Source organism: Misgurnus anguillicaudatus, chromosome 19, assembly GCF_027580225.2.
Source record: "Misgurnus anguillicaudatus chromosome 19, ASM2758022v2, whole genome shotgun sequence".
NCBI classification, from domain to species: Eukaryota; Metazoa; Chordata; class Actinopteri; order Cypriniformes; family Cobitidae; genus Misgurnus; species Misgurnus anguillicaudatus.
This window is the reverse complement of record NC_073355.2, coordinates 45698218-45704393: the sequence shown is the minus strand read 5'-3', so window position 1 is coordinate 45704393 and position 6176 is coordinate 45698218.

Genomic DNA, 6176 nt, shown 5'->3' with positions numbered 1-6176 from the left:
GTTCATGAATGCAGTTCCTGTTTAAAGAAAATCTCTCACTTACTGAACCCTGCAATAATTAGTAAGCTTTATTTACATTTCTGACTGAAATCCAATAAACATTATTGCATTTTTGAAGACACACAGAAACAACTTTCTGATAAAGGCAATGTGTTTAAACATTTTTTTAAATGTTTCCTCATAACATTTTAAAGCCAAGATGTACAGAACATCGCGCAAAGATATAACAAAAACATTTTTGATAACTTAACCTAATTAATAACAAATTTAATGCTGCCTGGGAAGCCCCAAATTTGAGATTTAGCACGTCAAAGCATTTATGACCAGAAAAAACGACAAATGACAAATAATTTGTTATTGTTACTGTAAACGATAAAACTAAGCGTACATACAGTTCTCAAACTTTAATTTAGAAAAAGGAAAATGCTGAAATTAATGATTTTATTGACACTACGCTTAATTATTTTGCACATAAATATCTGCTTGCATGCTTACTTTGACTTTGATCATCTCTGTATTCACTTTAGGTACAGAAACACCTGATGATTCTTATATAATTTGTTTCAGAAATCTATTTGAAAGTGAACATCGACCATAATATTAAATCACAAGAGAGACAATCGTGTCAGGCTTAATTAAGCACAGATATTTTTCGTGTCATCACCGAAATTTAAAGAAAAGGCTTACCTGTTTTGTAACTTAACTTTTGATGAGATAACCACCCTGTACTCAATAGCGCAATGTACATACAACGAAAGCAATCCAAAATGTACAGACTTAAATTAAATCAGAATTTGCAATAAATAAAAACAAAAACAAAATTAAGTCAGAATCAAGTAAGGTGCAGAACTTAATAACAAATGTGTAACAAATGCTCAAATGCAGGGGAATAAAACACAAGCCACAAATGGTTAAATCAGATAACCATGAGTAATCTATAAGAATTATTTAAATTAAATAAAAATAAAGAAATGATTAAAATAACGAAAGTATTGCCAGAATTGCTAACTTTGTCTTTTAACTGCAGAAACAAAGAGACAACTCTTTGCAATGGTTTATTAACATGGAAGCCGTTATATGGAGTGTAGCCCTGTCACGGGGATGTTGGCTTTACTGCACACAAAATTTTACTGAAAGCTACTTTTTCACATATTATTTGCATAGTTGTTACGGGTAAATCCAGGTAAGACAGGATGCGGATCCAAATGCAGTGATATTTATTAAAAATAACAACAAACAAACAAAAACATAGCAGGTAGTCAAACAAGGAACCAAGAACACGGAACACGAAAACACCATAACATCAAATAACGATCGACATCAGACACTGGAAACACTAGGCTTAAATACACAGAGTAATCAGGGAAAACAAGACACACCTGGGGAACAATCATCACACGGACCAATGAACAAAAGAACTACAAAGAACTACAGACATGGATGACACAGACATGACTTCAAAATAAGAGTGCAAGACAGGGTACACAGACAGAGTTCATAACATAGCCCCCCCTCAAAGGGCGGCTTCCAGACGCCCCCCAGAAAACCCCAAAGTACAACAGTCCAGGAGGGCGGTGGCATGGAGGTGGACCCGGGGGAGGGATGGTGGGCCAAGGCCATGAAAGTCCAAGGGCCAGGGCGGAGCCGTAGGCAAAGACAGGGACCACGGTGGAGCCGCGGGCGGAGACTGGAGCCAGGGCGGAGCCGCGGGCGGAGGCTGGAGCCAGGGCGGAGCCGCGGGCGGAGGCTGGAGCCAGGGCGGAGCCGCGGGCGGAGGCTGGAGCCAGGGCGGAGCCGCGGGCGGAGGCTGGAGCCAGGGCGGAGCCGCGGGCGGAGGCTGGAGCCAGGGCGGAGCCGCGGGCGGAGGCTGGAGCCAGGGCGGAGCCGCGGGCGGAGACAGGGACCAAGGAGGAGCCGCGGGCGGAGACAGGGACCAAGGAGGAGCCGCGGGCGGAGACAGGGACCAAGGAGGAGCCGCAGGCGGAGACAGGGACCAAGGAGGAGCCGCAGGCGGAGACAGGGACCAAGGAGGAGCCGCAGGCGGAGACAGGGACCAAGGAGGAGCCGCAGGCGGAGACAGGGACCAAGGAGGAGCCGCAGGCGGAGACAGGGACCAAGGAGGAGCCGCAGGCGGAGACAGGGACCAAGGAGGAGCCGCAGGCGGAGACAGGGACCAAGGAGGAGCCGCAGGCGGAGACAGGGACCAAGGAGGAGCCGCAGGCGGAGACAGGGACCAAGGAGGAGCCGCAGGCGGAGACAGGGACCAAGGAGGAGCCGGCAGAACTGGCAACCAGGGCGGAGCCGGCAGAGCGGGAACCCAGGGCGGAGCCGGCAGGGCGGGAAGCCAGGGCGGAGCCGGCAGGGCGGGAAGCCAGGGCGGAGCCGGCAGGGCGGGAAGCCAGGGCGGAGCCGGAGACCAGAGATGGACTGGATACCAGGGTGGTGCTGGTGGTATCATGAACCTGGGTAGAAGAGAACAGAGAGAGGCCCTCTGGGCCTGGTTAGACAGGGCAGTGAGTTCACATATTGACATCTCAGACCAGACAGTGAGGGCAAAGAGCTTGGGAACAGTCTTCTTAGGACATGCAGAGAGTTCAGCACTGGCCATAGTCTTGGTGACGACAAAGAGTCTCTGGGGCATCGCGGTGACCACACTAGCTGACCAATGGGGCTCAGATGACTCACTCGGCTCAGATGACTCACACGGCTCAGATGACTCACACGGCTCAGATGACTCACCCGGCTCAGAAGACTCACCCGGCTCAGATGACTCACTCGGCTCAGATGACTCACTCGGCTCAGATGACTCACTCGGCTCAGATGACTCACTCGGCTCAGGGGAATCAGAAGACTCACTCGGCTCAGGGGAATCAGAAGACTCACTCGGCTCAGGGGAATCAGAAGACTCACTCGGCTCAGGGGAATCAGAAGACTCACTCGGCTCAGGGGAATCAGATGACTCACTCGGCTCAGGGGAATCAGATGACTCACTCGGCTCAGAAGACTCACTCGGCTCAGAAGACTCACTCGGCTCAGAAGACTCACTCGGCTCAGAAGACTCACTCGGCTCAGAAGACTCACTCGGCTCAGAAGACTCACTCGGCTCAGAAGACTCACTCGGCTCAGGGGAATCAGAAGACTCACTCGGCTCAGGGGAATCAGAAGACTCACTCGGCTCAGGGGAATCAGAAGACTCACTCGGCTCAGGGGAATCAGAAGACTCACTCGTCTCAGGGGAATCAGTAGTCTCACTCGGCTCAGGGGAATCAGAAGACTCACTCGGCTCAGGGGAATCAGATGACTCACTCGGCTCAGGGGAATCAGATGACTCACTCGGCTCAGGGGAATCACTCGGCTCAGGGGAATCAGAAGACTCACTCGGCTCAGAGGACTCGTGTTCATGAGTCTGGTTGATCTGCCGTTGAACTGGTGAGCCACACACTGAAAAAACATAGCACAATGCCAGTGCTAACAGGGATGATTCACAAAGATTAAAAAGTTCTAGGAGCTCCGAGGCCTTCAGTAAATCAATGGGCACAAACAGTTTCAAGAGCTCTGTAGCTGTCTCATGTGATGTAACACACCTGCTGGCCGATGATTCACTTGGGGATCTGCTCGGGGACGATTCACTCGGAGATTGACTCAGGGAAGATTCACTCAGAGATTTACACAGGGAAAACTCACTCAGAGATTTACACAGGGAAGATTCACTCAGGAAAGATTCACTCGGAGATTCACTTGGGAAAGATTCACTCGGGAAAGACTCACTCGGGGATTCACTCGGGGATTCACTCGGGGATTCACTCGAGGACGCACTCGAAGACAAACTCGAGGACTCACTCGGGGATTCACTCGGGGATTCACTCGGGGATTCACTCGGCGAAGATTCACTCGAGAGAACGAGCGGTCCAGGGATTCTGGTCGCTCGGACAGTGATCAGCGGGTAATCCAACACACTGGAGATTAAGCAGCCGACCCGGGCTTTCACGGGATGAACCGGATAACCTGGTGACTTGTGCACCGGCTCAGACACGGCGGAAGTCATCTTGTGAGCGGGGTCGGACAAAACACAGGGAAACCTTGGAAGCACGAGGGGAAACACACAGGGGAGCGAGGAATTGCTGCTGGATCCTTAGTGGTCGATCGTTCTGTTACGGATAAATCCAGGTAAGACAGGATGCGGATCCAAATGCAGTGATATTTATTAAAAATAACAACAAACAAACAAAAACATAGCAGGTAGTCAAACAAGGAACCAAGAACACGGAACACGAAAACACCATAACATCAAATAACGATCGACATCAGACACTGGAAACACTAGGCTTAAATACACAGAGTAATCAGGGAAAACAAGACACACCTGGGGAACAATCATCACACGGACCAATGAACAAAAGAACTACAAAGAACTACAGACATGGATGACACAGACATGACTTCAAAATAAGAGTGCAAGACAGGGTACACAGACAGAGTTCATAACAATAGTATTATCATAATAGGCTGTATATTGAGAAAGCTGTTATATGTGAAATTATGTGCGCCAGTATTTTTTTCACACAATTTCCTTATCTCTATACCTGTTTTCACCCTCAAAACCGGCTGATGTTTTCCTTGTTCTATGGAGTCCCTCCTTCAGAAATACATAACAAGTTCTGATTGTGTAGTTTGTTTAATGTGTTGTGATTTGATAGCAGCTTGGCTTGCCCTTAGCTTAGCTGGCAACGGACTATTCCCATGAGTCAAAAACTGTTCTAGTGATGTCATTAAAGCAGGAAGTAGAGGGCTGTAGTCCAAACCGCAGTTTGCTGTAGGTCTAGGCCGGGTTTCCCGATAACGATTAAACTTAGCACTTAAGAGCGCTTTCTACGAGCTACTTAACGAACATTCGTTGTTCATTAAAGATGCACGTGAAACGATCGCTCGCAGCTGAATTTTAAGTGCTACTTACGAGTCGCTATCCGTTTGTCAAGTGCTGAAATGTCACCAATAGAATGACTCGAATTTGTAGCAGAAGCTTGTTTAGGCTAATGATCTTTAACCAATGTGCACTAATATTTTTTATAATATTTTTTATTATTGTTCAATGACCTTTTAAATGTTTTAAAATTGTTCATAATGAAATATTCTTTACCGTATTTAGTTAGGAGTTAGGACTCGTCCCACTGCAAAATGCCTTCTGCATTTTATCTTATAGTTAGGGCCCGAGCACCGAGGAGCAGGCCAGAATGGCCTGCACCGTGGGTGCAAAGCCCTATTGTTTTTGCTCCGTTTATTATTATTTTTCTTCTTCTTCTTCTTCTTCTTCTTCTTCTTCTTCTTCTTCTTCTTCTTCTTCTCCGAAATGGATCGCATTTTTGAGGGCCTAAACATACCCGAAAACTCATGAAAATTTGCACACGCGTCAGAAGTGGCGAAAATTTACATATGTATAGTATAGGTGTCAGAAGTGGGCGTGTAAAAATGGCTCGATAGCGCCACCTGCAAAATTTCAAGAGAACAGCCCCCCCACTACGAAAAACGTACAGATACGAAATTTGGTAGGGTCATCTATGACCCCAAGACCTTCAAAAAAGTCTATTGGAGCTTAGCTCTAAACCCCACAGGAAGTCAGCCATTTTGAATTTTCTCTGTCATTTTTTTACATTTCCAAGCGTCGTACTTTAACGAACTCTTTAACGAACTCCTCCTAGAGATTTGGTCAATCTCATCTAAAGGCCTTTGCGATGTTAAATTGCGGAGATCTTGACTTTTCGTTGGAGGGTGTGTCCGTGGTGGCCTGACAAAGTTAAGTGTTTTCGCCATGAAACAGGAAGTTGTTATAACTCAGGCATACAATGTTCAATCTGCCCCACACTTCACATGTTTGATAAGAGTCTTGGCCTGAACACATTTCAATGCCAATATTCAGCTTCAGTCATAGCGCCACCTAAAGGTAGCAGGAAATGCCATGTTGTACGCTGTGATTTACTGCTCTTAGAGATTTAATAAACTCATCATTATATTTGGTCAAAATGATTTTAAGCCCTTTGCGATAGTAAATTGCGAAGATCTTGACTTTTCGTTGAAGGGCGTGTCCGTGGCAGCCTGGCAAAGTGTGATGTTTCACCATGAAAAAGGAAGCTGTTGTAATTCAGGCATACATTGTTTGATCTGCCCTATACTTCACACGT